Raw genomic sequence first — 20,357 nt, forward strand, 5'->3', positions numbered from 1 at the left:
ACAATAAAATCTGTTAAAAATCTATTTCTTCTTTAAAATTTCTATTTATAAAAAGAATACTTTTCTACCATCCATTCTTTCAGGTGTTAATTTAGAGGAAATTATCGCATTTTAAAATACCCAATTTTTTTTTTTAACTTCAAAAGGATTGAACTAATATAGGATTAAATATTTAAATACCTAGTTAAAGGACAATCATTAGTTCTATGTCAATACTTTTTTCTTCGTAAAATACATAGACAGTATTTAATTAAGGAGAAGGATTTCAAAAGAAAATTATTATCTCCTTTTTTTTAAGTCATTATAAAAGAAAGTTTCTCAGGGAACAAAAAGGCAATTAAAAAATGGAAATCTTATGAAAAATCAAATGATATAAATAATTCGTACCATGATGAAGGTTCAGTGACACTATAGATTTGATGACCTAATTCAGTTTTTTTATGTTACAGTCACTTTTACTAATTAAGCTGAATCCCGAGATTTTCTGTCGTTATTATTGATTGTGACCAGGAAGGCTTTATCTATTGTCATTACACATATAATATTCTCGTCAGAAAGTGTTTGTTCTAGCCGGGTCAGAAAAAAAAATTCAATAATTTCCCTGGCTCATCCATCAAGTAAGACATTATATTTATTAAATAAGTGTGATCGGTTTGTTTTAAGGGCTATAATTACACTCATGTTTGACTTTAGCTTTGTCTCTCAACACTTGTCATGTATTGATATTTAATACTATTTTTACCTTCAGGCTTTTTACATTCTCCTTCTAAGGAAACTTGAGTTATCTCCCTTAGTATTGTATAATCATTCAATATGGCTGACATAAATGTAGAGGAAGACACACCATGTGTTCAGAGAACCTGTAAAGAAAAGATTATCTATTATTCAAATATGGTAAACACTACATACTTAAGTTAAACAGACATTCACTAAAATCATGCATTATTGCTTTTTTTTCGTGTTAAACAAAAATTGTGTATTATTTAATATATGGTAATGTTGGTTTTGGTGCATGGTGTCTTGATGCTACAAAATTGTGTTTTCCATTTTTACATGTTGTTTTTTTATTTTTATTATCAGCTCAGTAAATCTGTCATTCATTTAGAATAGCAGAAAAGTTATTCATCTAATTTAATACCATAATTTCGAAAAATTATTGCATGCATTTATTATTGCAATTTTGACATTTTAGACCAAAATGTGATTTTAATTCTATTGATATAGAGAAAAATCATGTCTAATTCATTTTAAAAATTTCAAAATGCAAGATTTAATTATTGCAATTATAACCACAATAATAAAAACATTGCAATAATTTCTGAATATACAGTGTAATCAAAATCCATCATGATACTGCTATTACTACAATATTGTAATGAAAGTATATTGTTTTTTGTTGTTGTATGTATTCTATTACAAGAATATCATTATTTCAAATATTTGCTTGAAACACAAACATAAACACAAAATCTTATATATATGCACATAAACAAGTCATCTTGTAATAATGTACCTTTACACATAAAAAATAAGAAAAATAATTATTTACTAAACAGTATTTATGTCTAGAGCAGAAAGGGCTGTGTAAAAATATGAATGCAGGGTAAGCACTTATTTATAAAATGTTTTATCCATAGTTTCAACAAAAATGGATGAAAAAAGTTAATATCACTTCTTTAAGTTACAACCGATACTATTCATATGGAAACAAAAGTCCTGAATAGGCCTTTTCAACTTGTATCACTTCAAACAAACAATCCTTTTTTTAATACAACATATTATCCCCCTGAGGTGAAACTGAAACTCTAACATTGAATGACAACTTGTCACAAAGGAGAAAAATCATTACAATTTTCAAATAATTACAAGTCAAGAAATATTTGTATCTAACTGACAAGACCATTTTTTATTTATTAGTCAGGTCTGAGAATAAAATCAATAGTATTTACACAAAATTTGGTTTGTAAAGTTCAAAGTTTCCAGTACAAGGTTTATCAATTTTAATTCTATCTGACAATGCTATTGATTTGTCAAGAAAGAAAAAGTTGTCTCCCTTTGTTCATCAAGCGTTATTTGTTAAAACACAAAAATCACTTCAGCAAGTTTTCTATTACAATTAATAATCATATACTGTAACAAGTTCAGGTTTTTATTGTTGTTGTTTTAAAGAAATGAGTCTTAAGCTTGAAGCAGGATAAAATAAAGAATCAGTAATATTTTAAGGTTAAGCACGATCTTACAATGAGGCAAGTACATTGAACAGGCTTACGGCCATGATTTTTTTCTAATGAAAACAATTCAAGCATTTATTTATATTATTGATAAAGATTTAAATTCTCTAACAGTATGGTGTGCATAGATTAGAGAACTTTTTTAAAGCAAAATATTAACAAATCTGCTACATACTTTTACTATCAAATTTGTCTTACATCATGTCCATGTCTTATGTTCATTAATTTGGAAATAATGATTTAAGAAATTACTATTAGCATTCAACTAATGGAATATGAATGAGGAAAGACAACCAATGAAAGTGAGAATAAGGTATGACAATGTAGGCCTCCTGTTTTATATTTGATCTTATTGATTATTTTGTGTTCACAACAGCATCACATAGACTTTACCTTAACGACAAACATGATAGGGGAGGCATTGGCATCTGTAATTTGTAAATGGTTTAAAAGATTGGTTTTGGGCAAAGAATAAATGTGACAAATAGGAAGGCTTTTGGATCGGTAATTTTTTAATTTTTTTATGTGATAACCAGTATACAAATGTGCCTTAGCAAGGAATTATGTGTTTAAGAAAGTCTCACTAATCCGTAAATTGGTGCAAGAAAATCATATAAATTATAAATAGAGTTGTTTCCCCTTGCCTGTGAAAAATACTTTATTTCAATAAATGCTACTTTTTGGTCTGGGTTATATATTTTTATTAATGTTAACTGAATCATTACAAAAAGTTTAGCATGAAATTAAATGGGGTTGTTAACCCTTATTTTTGCTATAAAATTATTTAAAAAAAAAATTAGACAAAACTTTCATATTCTAATCCTCTTAAGTTTGAAATATATCTGGTCTGAAATCAATATGTAAACTTTATCTACCTATGTGAACATTTAAAAAAAATCCCCAATGTACTTTACAGCTGCTGATATTTTCTACCAAAGTTAATTAAATCTAAGGAAATATTTTACCCTTGATACTTCAAAATTTTAATAATATTGTACAGCACAAACGTCCCTGTAATTTTGAAATTTTGAGATATCTTAAGAGTAAAATAACTAACATCACAACAATACCACTAATGTCTTATGAACCAATCAAATCAGTGGATCAAACTGTTGCAATTGTCTGGCTCACAAAATGAAGTCTGTCAGTATGTTTTTTCTGGCTCACAAAATGAAGTCTGTCAGTATGTTTTTTCTGGCTCACAAAGTGAAGTCTGTCAGTATGTTTTTCATCTCAAATTAGTTTAGAAGTATAAATCTACCTTTACCAATGTATTGGCAGTTTATAATATAAAGTTTAATAAGTAAAATGAAGTGAAAATATGACATAAAGGAATTCTGATATCGTTATTTTTTCATCATGATTTTAATCTGTCTAGTTCTTTCATCTTTTTAATGACTGCTCTTTGAAAATAGTCCCCTTGTCAATCATTCAAGAAAATTAGCTATAGAGTTAATATATTAAGCCATCTATAGGGAATACATTCCATGTACATTGTCAAACCAATTATGAAATTAATACAAATATTTATACATTAAAAAAATATATAAGAAACAGCTGTGTCACAATGAATCATTGTAGACTTTCAAAGAAAATTGGTTCCTAGTTCAATTGTACTAAGTTATAGACACAAATAGTCTCCAATTAAAAATGAAATACCTAATGGGTCAATTGGCCAAAATTAGTTTTTAAGGATGAATTGGTTGCACCGCTTAATCCGTCCAGGAAAAAAACTGAAGAAATTTTCAACATAAAGTGTTATATATCTTAGTTTTTTAAACAAACTAGCTACCATATGTTTGATTTGAGTATAAAAGCTGTGACATAAGAAGTTTTTTAAGGGAGTTTTGTGTCAATTTTAAACGCCAACGACAAGAAATATCATTCAATAGCATAATTTATTGCTAGTTTAAATTATTCCATTTGAAATTATGCAAACAAATTTATAAAAAACAAGAATTGCTGTGATTTTTAAAAAAGATTAATATTTTAATACATCTTTTATATACTTTTTAATCTTTAATTTTACATCTTCATATTAAACTGAGGAATAATTTATACATCTTTTTTTTTAATTTTTATTCCTTAATTTACACATCTTCATATTGAGAAGGTTATTAATGCATTTTAAACAATGGGTTTCTACCCCAGCTGCAGATTTATTGTAAAGACATTATCATGCAGATCTTTTGTTTTTCACTTTATTTTTGTATTTCTTTAAACAAATCCAACAGGATGTTTATAACAGAGAAACAGAGAATAATACCATGTTACAGGTGTGTTAAACATTTAAAACAAAAAATGACTACTTTTGTATAATCACAGCTGTTATACTTATCATAAACTTGACACTTAATCATTTAACTACAGATGTACTGTTGTTTAAGGTGTATATCAGAAACAAGGGGAAAGGATACAAGTTTGCTTCTTTATAAAATACTATTTATTATTTGATTTTGATTTTTTGTGCTTTTACACAACTTTTAATCATCCATTTAAGGCTATTTTGTGGGGGAAAGGGGGGGGGGGCAGTTTTAATTGGCTATTTATTATGATATTGTCAAAAATATGAGAGAAATATATTTTATTAACAGTTTAATTGACCTTGTTGAAAACTCATAGCAGAAGTCTTCAGGATATAAAACCAAATTGAACCCAAACAGTGACTCCAGAATTTGTTTTCCCTCCTCCAAAAGAAAAGAAATACTTTCAAATAATTAGTCTTGTGCAATAATAACACCTGCCATAACCTCTTTTTATGTTTATCTATGGAATTGGGATGCAATGAAGTAGTTCATCTACATATTCATTTTCAACATGGCTTTTCAAGGTACTGTTGTGATTTTTGCTATTTCAACCCAAATTCTTGAGTAAATGAAAGTTTTGAGTCTAATTTGGCATTTCTTTGGCCTTTGATTGCGGACTATGCAGTATGGGCTTTACGGGTGTACATAGACCTATAGTTGTTATTAAATATCTGTTTTTTACTATTTAAGGGATCTATGCAGACTTTGCCAAAACCAGGAAAAAATCTAAGAAAATGCAATTTTCCTCAAAACATCCAATTGGTATCCACGAAAATCTTCCATGAAAATTAAAGGTAATTTCAGTGAAAAAAAATCTTCCATCAAACCTCAAAGTGCAGAATGTTACTATTTTTGATAATCTATAAGAAGGTGAAATGTATTAGTCAAAGTGGATAAACAAAAGTTTCTATATTTTTGGCTTATTTATTGAGAAATTTAATGAAACTTTAACATCTTCTGTACAAAAAAGTTTACAGGAAGATATCATCTGGTGCCCCAAAAATTAAAACTATCAGTTCAAAGGATTTTAATAACTTGTTTGTCTAAAATTGGGACGTCCTATGCTTTAAGGTATCTCATATGCAGGTCAACATGGTAAAGAATTGAATAATATTACTCAGGCTAACGTGAGGTTAAGGATTAAATTTAGCTGAGCCTAATTTTTTGAAAAAATCATTTTAGATTATGTCGGCTTGTAGCAATGATTTTTACATTCTGAATAAAAATTTTACAATCTTGTGCTTGTTGGGCCTGAGGTTTAAACCTGAGGACTGATAGCTATAATTACAATGAGACCACGTTAAAATCACCTACACAGAGAGGTTAGCCTGAGGACTGATAGCTATAACTACAATGAGACCATGTTGAAATCACCTACATAGAGAGGTTAGCCTGAGGTCTGATAGCTATAATTACAATGAGACCATGATAATGTCACCTACACAGAGAGGTTAGCCTGAGGACTGATAGCTTTAATTACAATGAGACCATGCATACCTACCAACTGTAACTATTTGTGGGGGATTTCCCCCATGGAGGCTCCAAATTGAAATTTGAAAGAGCAATTTTGTCCAAAATTTCAACAAAACAATTAATTTTACAATGACATTAGGCTTATTAAAGTATGAAGAAGCCAAAAAACATTAAAAAATGAATTTGCAGGCCCCCTTATAAATTTTTAGTACTACGACAGCCATCTTACACGCAAAACCCCCATGGGCATTTTGAAAAGTTGGCAGGTATGCCATGTTTAAATCACCTACACAGAGAGGTTAGCCTGAGGACTGATAGCTATAATTACAATGAGACCATGTTGAAATCACCTACACAGAGAGGTTAGCACGAGGACTGATAGCTCTAATTACAATGAGACCATGTTAAAATCACCTACACAGAGAGGTTAATACTGATGCTAGCCATTATTGTGTACTTCTTTCTTACGTTTATCTTTTGTCTGCTCAATCTTTACATCTTCTTTCTCCTTCTGTCTTTACACTTTCTTTCTCTCTTTTCATTATCTTTCTCCTTCTTTTAATCGTCTTCATCAAAAATCGCTACTCGGCCTCTGAAAAACATCAGGAAACAACACTTTACTCATATAATTTAATTTTTCAGAATCTTAACAGTTTGTTGTAATTTCTTATATCCTACACAATATTTAAATGATGTTGTTTGAATATTCACAATTCCTGAAGTTGTAATTGAATCACAATTTATAGCTATATAATTTTGAACATATTAATCTGATTGTATAAGATTCTGAAATAGCCATTATTAGACAAGAAGTCATGCATCTTTTTACATGTATGAATGTTGACCTTTTAACGATTTAAAATTGTCATTGATAGAACTGTACAATACAAACATGGCAAAACCTAGTAACCATCTGATTTTCTTTTTCTTTTGTTCACCCATATAAAATGGTGTTTTTTAAGGATCAGAATTTCATGTTGACTCTTTGTTCACTCATTATACCACAACAAAACAAATGTCGTAAATAAATTTACATCCTGCCAGTTTTTTATTGACAACCATATTCCGATATACAGTGGATTCACTTATTTTCTTGAGTGCCATTTTTCATGGATATTGAAAAACTGCTATTTAGTGGATATCTTATTTCGTGGTTTTGCCAAAGTTTGCATATGTATTTACAAAAAAATTGTAATTTGTTGTGCAAGAGTATTTGTAATTCCTGGGTAACTATGAAATCCATGAAAACTGGTATTGAATGAATAATAATGAATACTCAGTACACTAATTATGTTCCTACTACCTTGGGTGGTACTCCTTAGAACCTTAATCCATTCTTCACATCTAAAAAATTAAAATAATACTTTTACAGTTGATATAATATATGTACTATCATCTATAGCTTACTAATTCTGCTATAATTATTTTTCTATTAACAGGCAGTTGGGTAAGATGGATGTGAAAATGAATCACAGTTTACATGGTTTAGCATACCAAAATGAAGATCCATACCAAATTTTCAGTCAGTATCTCAGAAAATGTGAAGAAAACTTGTTTAGATTGTATAAACCCACAACTGATATAAATATTTAACAGTGAAAGCTGTCTTGACAGAACTATTTCTTAAACAGAAACCTGTGTGATATGTTTTCTCTTCTATCATTACAAAGAGTGTTTTTTTAACCTTGGTCTACCAAACATCAGTATAGACCTGTTTTACAAAAAGTGTTTTTTTAACCTTGGTCTACCAAACATCAGGCTAGACCTGTTTTACAAAAAGTGTTTTTTTAACCTTGGTCTACCAAACATCAGTCTAGACCTGTTTTAAAAGGTCTAAGCGCTTTTTAGAACCTATAGTTTAAGTATTATTATAATAACAGTCTTATCTACTTTTTTCCTGTGTGACAAAAAAAACCCTCTGCATTGTAAATTCCACAAAAGATGACCATTGTCCATTAAAACATATCAGATGAGAGTAATTTCTTGATGCTACTTATTTCTGAGTGAGAAAATTGTAAAAAAATTTCACCTTTACACAAAATTTGAAGAACAGTATCATTGTTTTCTTAATCAGGGGACATAACTAATAAAAACCAATATAGATTGTCTCTCCTTGCTTCATAAATATTTTTGAAAAATGCCAAATTTCAAAAATTTGTTGTCAAATCAAACTTTTAAGAAAAGGAAAGCAAGAAACATAATTTATAAGGTTATCAACATTTATCTTGTTTGTTTCAGATTGCCAACTGGTATCAGATAGGATTGTGGTTCTGAAAGATTTTAAACAACTTTGCTGAATCCAGTAGAAGAATTGTAAAGGAAACAACAAAATAGTCAATTCAAAAGTGAGTTATTATTCTGTAAGTTAGTTTAGCTATTATACCTTCTTTGTTTTATAGAAAACAGCTTTTTATTCTGCATTTCACATTTTTAAAAAGTAAATTATTAAAATTCATAAGACTTTCTTAATCCATTATATAAATTACCTGTTTCCACTTCCAAACGGAAAAAAAATCTTGACTTTTACTGGACTTTCCTTGGCTTTCGATAATTTGTCAGCAGTCAAATCCTAAAATAAAAAAGAAGAATTGGTTAATTGAAAGTCAGACAGTTATAAACAATAAGTCCAGTGAAGATTACTAAGAACTTCTGTTCTCCCAAAAAATATGAATGAGAAATTTGTCGGCGGCCAAGACTAACAATTTGTTTTCTGCGCTTGCGTGAAATCCTTGCTGATCCAGTCGTGTTCCCCAAAACACATCTTTTTTAAAGTAAATTACCAAAATTCGTAAGACTCATAATCCATTATGTAAATTACCTGTTTCTACTACCGAACGGAAAAAAATCTAGACTTTTACTAGACTTGGATAACTTGCATGCAGTCAAATCCTAAGTAAAAAAGTAGAGTTTGTTAATTGAAAGTCAGACTGTTATAAACGATAAGTCCAGTGAAGAATACGAAGAACTTTTCTTCTCCCAAAAAATATAAATGAGAAATTTGTCGGCGGCCAAGACTAACAATCTGTTTTTTGCGCTTGCGTGAAAACCTTGCTGATGCAGTCGTGTTCCCCAAAACGCATCTTTTTTAAGGTAAATTACCAAAATTCGTAAGACTTTCTTAATTCATTATGTAAATTACCTGTTTCCACTTCCAAACGGATAACATTCTTGATTTTTGCAGAACATTTGACAATCTATTAGCAGACATACACTTTCGTCATAATCCTAAAATAAAAAAAACGGCACTGGTTAATTGTAAGTAATACAGTTATAAACAATTAGTCCAGCGTAGAATGCAGATAACTTCTATTCTCCAAAACTATCAATTAGAAATTGTCGGCGGCAAAGACTAACATTTTTTTCTGCGCTTGCGTGAAATCCATGCTGATCCAGTAGTGTTCCCCAAAATGCATCTTATAACACCATAGTTCATGTCACGTCTTTCTTAAATGCTCGGACGAGTGCGCAAGTGCAGATGACCCATAATGCATCGCGACATGATTAAAATTCCCAGACATTAAAGTTGAATTGAATTTTTTTGGAAAATCTTGAAGAAACCTTGGTTTTGAAGACTAATACTTCTTCATATAAAGTTTGAAAAAGATTTTGTATTAAAATAAGAAACAACAGAAGTTAAACTCGGATGAAACCTACAGACAGAAGCGTTCTTTCACCTACAGACAGAAGCGTTTGTTCACCAGTCTGTCTGAATTAAATAAACCAGTAATAGTTTGAGACAATTGCAATCTAAACCAAATCACATAGTCTTGCAATAAAAAATTAAAACATAAATTAACCGAAAACTAAAAATATGGCCAGATGATCCTCAAAAATATCTTTTCGTTTCTTTCGACTAATTTTTTTAATTTCCAAACGAAATAAAATCCTTGAAGTATGCGGCCGCATAGTTCCATTAATTAAATAATATCAACGCAAAATACCTGCATGTACATACCGTGTCCGTGGTCAACTATAGGTGTTCCCCAAACAACATCCCAGACATGCTTAAAGATGTTTTAAGATGACGCTATCAAGAAATTTTTAGACTTTTGCAGCAGTGCGCAAGCGTGCATACGTCGGCATAGAAAGAACTAAGAATTTTTTCATTTAAAAAAGATTCAAAACTGCAAAATTATTTAAACAGAAAACTGAAGAAAATTAAAGTTTTAATCCCAAAGAACATCATATAACTAGGGACACCTACTCCTAAGTTCAAAGATAAATCAGATGCGATGCGCAGACGCGTCACCTCTGTTAGCGAATATGTCCACCCCAACACTAAATATTTCTAAAATGTGAATCTTTCTAGTAAAAAAAATTAATAAACAAACTTACATCTATTATAATACATGTAACAATTATCCATAACACCTGTTAAGAATGTATGTGTCAACATCATTAAGAAGGTCCAAGCAGTCACACAATCGAGACACTAGATATTTAGCCATGTCTGGAAAACGTGTCTTTGAAATGGGCGCATGCGTACTTAAAACACAAATGTCTTCCTTTAGTGTAGCGGAATGCACAAATTTGAAAATGAAAAAAAAAAAACAAGTGTGCAAGTAAATTAATTCAATGACGCTATGAACGGTGCATGCGCATCACCTTTTATGACCTGATTTTTTTTCAATTTTTTTGTTTTTTTAAATTCAAAAAATATACAGGACCTAAGTTATATAATATTTTACTATATCAAGATTTAACAATGCTCTCTTGGTATTTTTCATTTTGAATTCACTTATTTATTCCAAGTTTAAACAATAAGGCGTACAATACGAGATCGAGACAAAGTTGTCCGCCATTGCAGATTCTGTATCTATCACATCTTCTTTTTTCTTTTTTTCTTTCCACTAAACACAAAAAAATACTAAAACTGAATATATTTTAAAACAATATTTTTTCTTACTTTCTATTCATAAAGAAGTTCCTTAATCCATTTCAGTACAACAGCAAACAACTACAGCAGATGACATGGCCAACTCGCACTTCCCCAGACAACCAAGATGGCGACCATTGGTGACTACCGCCAGAATGAATGTGACCTTTGGCGGGAAAATACAGCAACTATCAACATCTTTTTAACCATACAATATCCTAAAAACAACAAGAAAAAAAATGGTAAAAATACAAAACAGAAAAAAGATAGCATAAGAATCCTCAAAATGGACAAGTTTCGAAGATGATATAAAAAAAAAAAACCAGGATCATTGTAATTGGGGCAAAGTCGGATTGGATATCAATCATACAAAAAGTTTTTAAAATTCTGTCTATATAATGCATAATATATACTAAGCTTGGTTACACTGTTATGTTTTAGAACAGTGACAATGTGTTTAAATATGCTGACTACTCTAGACATACTTAGTGACGTATTTTAAAATAATGTCTGAACTGTCTTTATCTGGTCGATTCAAAGGCAGGTTTTGTCTGTCTGGTTTAAATATAGTTATAAAACATGTAGAATATTTACCTATCGCTGTGCATACACACAAATGATACACTCCAGTGCTCACCAATGTGCATTCAATATGTGCAATCAAATGCAGATGACAGTGCATTTCCATACGAGACATTACAGATTTTCACACGGTTAGAGGTGCATGCTCCAATCAGTTATTTAGTTTACATTGCTTGGCATTGCACTTGCCTAAAAAATGTTTTAATTATGACACTGGATCCTTGAACAAATGAAATGAAAAATATCTCGTCACAATGAGATATCTATGTTCCTTGGTCATCAAGTAGACCTTCAAAAAAATCTACAGTACGTTCCCGCCCACTGTTTTTGCGCCAATATTATTGGGCTGTGTCGTGACACAGAAGCTATTTTTCTCCTTGAAATATATACCCAAATTTGTGATGCACACGGTGCATATTCAGATGAACAAGATGCATAATGCGCATGCGCTTTTGTCATATTCTAAAGAAATTTAAATTTTGCGTTTTAACTTCAATTTTAAAATTACAAATTTAACTAGATTTGTTAGTATAATATGAACATCAGGAAATTACACAGCCAGGTTTTACCAAGCTACACACGTTCACAGTTTATCCGCCATATTGCTTTCTTTTTTCACATTATGTCTGTCCTGCCATTTTAAATTTTTTCATTGGTTCTTTTTTAGCATAATAAAATGACTTAGCAAAAGTCTTTTAAGATACGCAAAATAAGGTAAAATGATTATCTATATAGAAGATATTTATATCAAGTTGAACATGCTTGTTTCCTTCTATTTTAAAAATAAAATCACAATGAATATGAAATGCTTCTGTGACGGAAATTAAGATTAAATTTCAGTTACTCTGTTTAAATAAGTTTTAACAACAGATGTCGAATTGACGCAAGATTATTTATGAATAAATGTATTATACTACGACATATATATTAACATGCACTAAATGTTTTTTCACCTTTTTGCAGGTTATGATCCTAAAGGGGAAACGACTCTTACCAGCTTGTAAAACACAGCACCATTGAAATAATGTAGGGCGGGCTAACAAGAGTTAGTGTATGATGTCATAGAATAGTCTGTGTCTGGTTTATATGTAAAGTAGCAAGGAACTTTACCTGTATCATACTTGAAAGAACACACATTGTACAAATAAATGCTATATATAAATTAAAACGGATGTTAGAATCATCGATCAGTATTATATAGAATAAAAACATGAAGAAACAACATCTAGACAATAAAGAAAATAATAGATAAAAAAAATGCCTACCCTTTAACTGGCCTCAAAAATTGACACATTTAAAAGATATAAAGGTGATGCATAAAGTGTCTCGTCACTGTAATACACACTGGTGCACATACACATGTCCCGCCAGAACAAGTCTTAGGTCAGACTGCACAAGAAATAAAGGATTTTAAATCCATGGTTTCCATTGGAAGTTAAAAATGAGGCGGCACACCCATTCACAATAAATTCCTCCATTGGCTCATTTATATAAAAACAAATGCATCGTCAATATGACACCATGTTGTAGATAAAAAATAGTCAAACACTAAAATTAAAATGTGAGATTAACAAAAAGTTGATTGTCATGTACCATGCAGTGGATTATATCGAACCTTACAAATAGTCTATGCCTACACACTCTACCAAAGACATCATGTACAACAATCTCTTTTTGAGCTTTCTGACCTCCTTGATAAAAGAGTTCATATCCAAGGGAAATTTTGCGTCGCACACTTTTTTGGCGGGAATTATTTTGGCGCGAAAAATGAAATAGTGAATAATTCATTTGTTGGATTTATTGTGATTTCACATCTATGTTTGGAAAATAATTTATAAGTGTATTTTTCATGTGAATTTCAAAAGATTCAACAGATTGGAATTTTTCATTTTTCAATGGATTACAATTAATTCCTGAATGGAAATTTCTTGGAATACCAGTATGTTTTCAGATCACAAATATATATTAAAAGTCAAATTTATTGTTTATTATATTAGTTTGTGTTTATTTCAATTTTAATATCTTCATAAGTAATATTAATAAGTTTAAATCTTAAGCTAATTTTAAATTCCACAGAATCATACCACATCTTCTTTTTTATACTTATATACTTTCTTCAAAATGAAAAGAGGTAGTTTCAAATTCAGTGGATGTGTATATCTCCTTACACGTTTTCAATGAAAAGATGTGCACACTGATATGTGTATGTATATGTAATAATTTGTTTCTTAGTAGCACTTTAAACATATTTCTTATACACTGAAACAAAATACTTTTTGTTTGTTTGTTAAAATATTTTTAAAATAATAGCATTCTTTACACCTCTAGAATTAAAATTAATAGAAAAGCTACATAAAATAATTCAATTTTTAAAATTTATTATGAACATTTTTACATTTTATTCAAAAAATTTGAAAAAGGGGGCAAGAAAAATTTGAATTGTTCAAATATGAAATCAATCTCAATTGGAAAAAAATGGAGACTAGTAAAATTTGAATTGTTTAAATATGAAATCTCTTCTATGGAGCATGTAATTGAAACAAATGTTACACTAGTAAAATGATAGAAGATTTGTAACATGATGATATCAAAAAGTCAAATACACTTAATACAGCTGTCACCAAGGGACTACATTTTATGACTGTGTACAATTTCTACCAGCTTTCAATATTCAATTTCAAGTTTATAACTCTTTTTATTCTAAATTGCATTATCAAATAACTTTTTATCATTTTTAAAAAATAAATGACAAGGAGTTAGTTCAGACACATTTATGTTAAAATATTTAAGTTGATCTTTACAAAATATAAAAGTTTCAAATCATTTGATTTCAATTCAAAAATCCCAAAGAAAACTTAATTTTGACTTCTTTCGAGTTATCATGATCAGAACCCTTTGTATGGGGGAGGGTAGAGAGATTCAGGCAAAATAGGCATCCTTATATTCAAAAACATATACAGAGAATTAAAAAAGGTTGCTAATTTTACTTTGAAAACTCATAAAACTTTTAAATTTCTAACTTATTTTCTAAGGTTTTAGGCGAATTTAATTATATAACATCAACAAAATATCATTTCTTCAATAGTTTACTTTCAATTCTTTCATTTGAACTAAGGGATAGCAATAGTTATGAACAAAATAATTATTTCACCATCTTCTTCGAACTTTAATATCATTTCTTCCATTTTAAAAGTTTTTATGAAATTATTCAGTCAATATTCTTTTGAACTAAGTAACATTTTAACAGTCTTATTATTCAATTTCACTCAACTGTCCTTAATTCTTATCTGACCTTGAATTTTTATTGCGGAAGTTAGGCCAAGGTTATCATATTTTTTGTCTGATTTCAAGTAGAATCACTATTTTCATGTTTCCCAGTTTCCTAGTTTCCATATTTTTTGTAAACTGTTACTATTACCCCAAAAGAGTGTAGATTTCTATATATTTGTTTGTTATCTTGACAAATGGTTGTGCAAAGAATCAATTTCTATATAAAAGAATTTAGGGGGAATGAGCGAGTTTTATTCTGTATTTGCTTTACCTACCACAGAAAAACTAAAACTGATATAAGTTTTAAATGAAATAACAACTAAGGGTAGTTCTAGAAATCATCTTAAAAATGAGGTAGAGGGGTTTAAGTGGCTACAAATATAACCAGTCTTTAATAATTAAAAAAATACTCAAAAAAACTTTTTTTTTTGTTTGTTTGAAAAGTCCACACTTTCTAAATTGTTTTTACAATGGTTTATTTACAGTTTCTTAAAAGAAAAATGATTTACATGCCAGATTCAAAAGTTCCCATGTATTAAAACCATCAGCAAAATAGTTTTTATGAAGACCCCAATATTACTTAAAAGCCTTATTTTATATAAGAGGATATTAATAGTGTAATATTATAAGTATACTACAATCATACAATAAGCTTGTTAAGACAATGTCATTCCTGTTTGAAATTAAGGTCAAAACAGCATTCCTGGGGGCACCAAATAATTCTTGGCAACATTGCACCATAAAACAGAGTTATACTGCTAAAATATGGACAAAGAAAATAAAGATTTAAGAAGACCAATATAATTAAATTCTGAATGTACAAATGAACAATGTGTTTGGTATATACCTTGACCACACATACAGTTGCCATATGCATAAAAAATCCACCTAAGAAAAGTCCAATCCTCTCATAGAGTTCAATAAAAATTGCTGACCCTTCAAGTTTTGAATTTTAACTGAACTGATATTGAAATTTTCAGAAAGCTCTCATGATTATACCAGCAAGAGTCATATACTCAAAAAGATTCCAACTCTGTATTGAAAGAAAAAGATAGAGTTCAATAAAAATTGCTAGCCCTTCAAAATTTGAATTTTAACTGATTTTAATATTTTCCGAAAGCTCCCAATAACATGAATCGTGCGGGGACTTCCCATTGCGTTCTATTTTGGGTAACTACTCCAATGATTTTGACATGTTCTACTTATCTCTACAGATGTACTCTACTAGATATCTGATGATAATAAGTGGCTATGACAAGGTCATACATGAAGCTAATTAATTGTTTACATAACTGACACTTCAGACAAAAGGAAATTGGCACAAAAATCTCATATACCATGCATTAATTTGTATTGTCAAAAACATATAGAAGATTCACTAGCCTAATATATTCAGATAATTAAACGGCAGACAGTCTTATTAGAAAGATAAGTGAATAACTTTTGAGATATTTAGGTATTGGTAAGCTTCAAAATGCCACAAATTAAGTCTGGACTCTGAACATCACCATGGCCATTATCTACAGTGAACAAACTTCTGGGGTTACAATGTCCCCTACCTGTAGGAAAATTAGATGAAATAAAACTTAAATGGGACAAGTATCTGATTCTCAGGGAGTTCTGGTGTATTTCAAATTCAAACTAGAAAAGAGTTTTTGCTTATTTAATCGGTATTACCCTGCCATCATTTATCAGAACAGTGAATATTTGTTTAAAGGCTCAATCTTTTTTTATCAAAAACTTCAAAATCTTTTTTTTAACTTTCTAAAACTATTTTTCCAGCAAATTGTATGTCTTAGGCCACAACCTAAACAAAAATCACTCAAGAAGAACTAAACTTAAATTGAATGAATCACCTTATATGATATAGCTATATACTAAATATCTTACTTACTAATCCATGTATTCAAGAAAATGTGAAAAACTAATATTTTCCACAAAAAAAAGGGTCCTAAGGCCACAATTATCACAAAATCCTTCAAACAGAACCAAACTAAAAAGTAACTTATAACTTTATAATGTTTACAAAATATTTGATCCATTGATAAACTCATTAGAAGCAAAATGTGGAAAAGTAATATTATTTAAGCAATTTCTAAGACCCACAATTTGCACAAAAATGAATGTCTCCAAAGGAACAAAGGTCAAACCTTATTTCCTACATCTCATGATAAAACTTTAATGAATCATTACAGAAAGATGTCCAGAAAAGCTGATGGACAGGTTGTCAGTGCAAATATATAGTTCCAAAAGTTCCCTTTAGCTAACTAATATCCCCCCCTTTTTTTCCTAAAAAAAAAAAACACCAACAAACACATGCATTCTAATGAGAGGATTCAGGAGTCAATTTCACAAAAATACATACAACTAAGATTGATTGTAAGTATACTGAATTGTTATGATGAATCTTAATCATAATTTTTTTTGTGGAATTGACTCCAGTATCACAGTCACCTTGAAGCCATCCCTGCAATGATCCCTAGCCTATTTAATCACTGGCTTTAACAGTATATATTTGTCAAGATATTGAACAATAACTATAGTAATCTCATATAAGCTGTAGGTGCAGCAAGTTTACACTGAAGGCCTTAAGAAATGAGTTTATATCAATCAGCCTCACAGATAAATATAGTTGTGGTGACATAAACCGCTTTCCATGAAATAACACAGTGAACCAGGGCCATAATTCAGTCACAAGTAGGTCAGTTCAACCTTCAGAAACACACACGATTACACGACTAGATAATAAACAGAATTAACGCTATATATATCTATAATGCATAGAGGTTTTTTTTCTGGATTTATCTTCATCAGGAACATTAAACCCAGACTGTGAACCATATGAAAGTATTATACTCAAAAGAGTAGAGTTTTATAATCAAAGGGGACTTAAAAAGCATATTCAAATGTATCCAAGGTCAACTTGCCTGATTATTTCTCAATCTCTCACTGAAACTAGGCCATACAGCCTGCAGAACTTAACAGAATGTGAAGGCACAAATAATACATTATTATTATACCTCAACTCAAAGGTAGTAATTTCATTGAAGAAGGAAAGATATATAACGAATTTAAACCAGTAACAATAAAACTAAAGTAGAACATAAAGGCATGACAAAAAATGATATCTAAAGTACAAATATTTAGCACGTTTTGAGCTAATGGGTCATAGTCCAATCCAAAGTACATCAACTAGTACAATAGGAAAATTTTACCTTTCCATCAAATTTATGCAACAATAGAATATAAACAATAGATATCTCCATCTTTAGTGAAGAAAAAAGCCTGACAAACTGTTATATATATCAGAACAATGAAGGAATGCCAAGGACTTGTTACATGCCCATCCCTACTCCTGGTCTTGGTATCATTTTCAATGTTGGATTATGAAGCATTTTTTTGTATGTGTTCAGTCGCAAATTCCTCTTCAACCATTTTTTAGTGTTTGGTTACACATGGACCCAATGTTTTTACAGTGTTTCATTAGAACTGCCTTATAGCCAGTTTTCAGTGTCTGGTTATAACTGCCTATTCATCAAGGTTTTTTCAGTGTTTGCTTACAAAGTTTTTTCAGTGTTTGCAGCAATTTTTTTCAGTGTATGTTTGTTTAGTTTTTCAGTGTTTGCTCAACTTTGCTGCCAAAGTTTTTTCAGGGTTAGCTGCCAATTTTTTTTCAGTGTTTGTCGTCAAAGTTTTTTCAGTGTTTGCTTCCAAAGTTTTTGCAGTGTTTGCTCCCAAAGTTTTTGCAGTGTTAGCTTACAGTTTTTTTTCAGTGTTTTAGCAAACTGATGTTTTTCAGTGTTTGCAGCCAAAGTTTTTTCAGTGTTTACTGCAAAGGTTTTTTAACAATTGTTTATTTGCTTACAATTGCCATTTCAGTCCAGTTTTACAGTATTTGGTGACAAGTACCTTTCTCAGCTTCAGCTTTTTAATTATGATTCCCTTTTCAGTGAAATTTTCAGTTGGTTATCCCTGCCCTCTCAGTTATTTTTCAATGTTAAATTACAATCCAAGTAAAGGAAGCCACAAGACACAAGTATGAAAGTTTTATCAATAGTTATATATTTTTGAAGTGTTGTGTCAAGTTTTAAATTTGAACTATGCAAACCACAGTGATGATTTGTAAGTGCATTATATTGAAAGTCAAAGTTTGAAAAAAATTAAAAGGCCACTTAAGGATTATGTAACCAATTATGTGTAGACTCAGACACAACAGCCTAAGACTGATGGTATTCATGACTGGTCTTTATACATTAATACATTCATTATTGTAACTTAAATCTAGCCAAGAGCAACCATTATAAATCTCTAGATTCAAGTAGACTTCTGCAAAGCCTGTGGGCATTGAATTATTATGATAAACATAATTTTGTTGTATGCCCACCAAGACTAGTATCTTTTTCTATCATCAGATATGATTCCCTGCATGTCATGTGATGGACATAGGAGTCCAAGGTTGATTCCTGTATATATCCATAATTGATTTAACAACAAGTCATCATGACAATATGGACATCCCACAAAATTATGGATACAATAAATTGAGAATGGAAATGGTGAATGTGTCAAAGAGACAACAACCCGACCAAAGAGCAGAAAACAGCCAGACATTCTCAAATAAAATATTGTATCCAAGTTAAGACAGCAATGTATCATATACCATCTACATTTGACAGTAATTGTGAGCCATCAGGATCAACTTAAACAGACAATGAGCCATTAGACTGACCACAAAATTGACTAAGTTCACATGTAAACCATCATTTTGTTTGTGAGTGAAATTCAAAACATTGAGAGTATTCGCACCTTCAGTTTGTGTGTAAAAAAAATAATTGGAAAATATAAAAGATTTCCTCCTTGGAAATTTAGAGGAAGTTGTTTAACATACATTTTCTGAAATATTGGTGGTTTCATTGAATATTGAACTCTCACAAATTCATACATCAGCAAACAAATATAACACATGTGATTTGACTTCAATATGGAAGATGATTTAGTGAGAAACCACAAACCACAAAGTGGAGAGAAGCTTTGAGAATCAATTAACATACTAAATGATAGGTGTGAAAATCAATTGGCTAATAAAATACCAGAATAACCACAAAACATCATCCCATACACAAGTGTTATACATCTATATATCTCAGCAAAAAGTTCTATTTTCATACAACTGTTGAAACTTTTACAACTAGTGTCAAAAGTAACTTAAAAATTCAAGAACAATTTAATGTCTGCCTTAATAGACAAAACATCTTTTCTATGGTGGACTGGTTAAAACAGGGCGAAAAAATATGTCATAATTAAGACAATTGTTCAAGTCAAACTGTTGATCACTGAGCTTTAACCAATATCATTCAGTACCTTAAAAAGGCAACATTTACAAATTCTTTAGTCTTATCTTGGTTAAAATTCTAGGTACTTGCAATAAATTCATAGTTATAACATTCACCTATTCAACACACTATATATCAGTACCCAAAAGATTCAAGACTTGAATCATGCCTTGCAATTGAAATAGAGACTAACTTGATGGTATTTTGTCCTAAAGTCAAAACTCAATTTAGAACATCAAAATTAGCCATTTTTATTAGTCAGCTGGAACTTTGGCAAAATGTGTAC

The 20,357-nt window shown here is 30.2% G+C and overlaps 2 long non-coding RNA genes across 6 annotated transcripts in view; one reads left to right on the plus strand and one right to left on the minus strand.

The window, feature by feature from the left end:
• LOC134720613 (uncharacterized) overlaps positions 1 to 20,357 on the minus strand; it is a 92,886-nt gene that overhangs the window by 34,275 nt on the left and 38,254 nt on the right. Inside the window, exons 1-7 of one of the 3 annotated variants that reach the window (XR_010107766.1) lie at positions 12,734 to 12,847; positions 10,917 to 11,104; positions 9,150 to 9,235; positions 8,497 to 8,579; positions 7,314 to 7,354; positions 6,479 to 6,602; positions 743 to 860 (exon numbers count right to left, since the gene is read on the minus strand). This is a non-coding gene — a long non-coding RNA (uncharacterized LOC134720613). Of the gene's footprint in view, positions 1 to 742; positions 861 to 6,478; positions 6,603 to 7,313; positions 7,355 to 8,496; positions 8,580 to 9,149; positions 9,236 to 10,916; positions 11,105 to 11,480; positions 12,158 to 12,733; positions 12,848 to 20,357 lie in introns of those variants that run through there. The other 2 variants (XR_010107765.1, XR_010107764.1) reach the window with 2 other exon arrangements.
• Positions 780 to 12,749, plus strand: LOC134720612 (uncharacterized). Of its 3 annotated transcripts, none has more exons than XR_010107762.1 (5): positions 780 to 894; positions 7,450 to 7,532; positions 8,249 to 8,355; positions 10,953 to 11,128; positions 12,432 to 12,749. It is a non-coding gene; the product is annotated as an uncharacterized LOC134720612 (long non-coding RNA). The 3 variants fall into 3 exon arrangements; XR_010107763.1 differs by lacking the exon at positions 7,450 to 7,532 and adding an exon at positions 12,136 to 12,182 and having other exon boundaries at positions 783 to 894; XR_010107761.1 differs by lacking the exon at positions 7,450 to 7,532 and having other exon boundaries at positions 784 to 894.

The sequence above is a fragment of the Mytilus trossulus genome, chromosome 6 (assembly GCF_036588685.1).
Source record: "Mytilus trossulus isolate FHL-02 chromosome 6, PNRI_Mtr1.1.1.hap1, whole genome shotgun sequence".
Lineage (NCBI taxonomy): Eukaryota > Metazoa > Mollusca > Bivalvia > Mytilida > Mytilidae > Mytilus > Mytilus trossulus.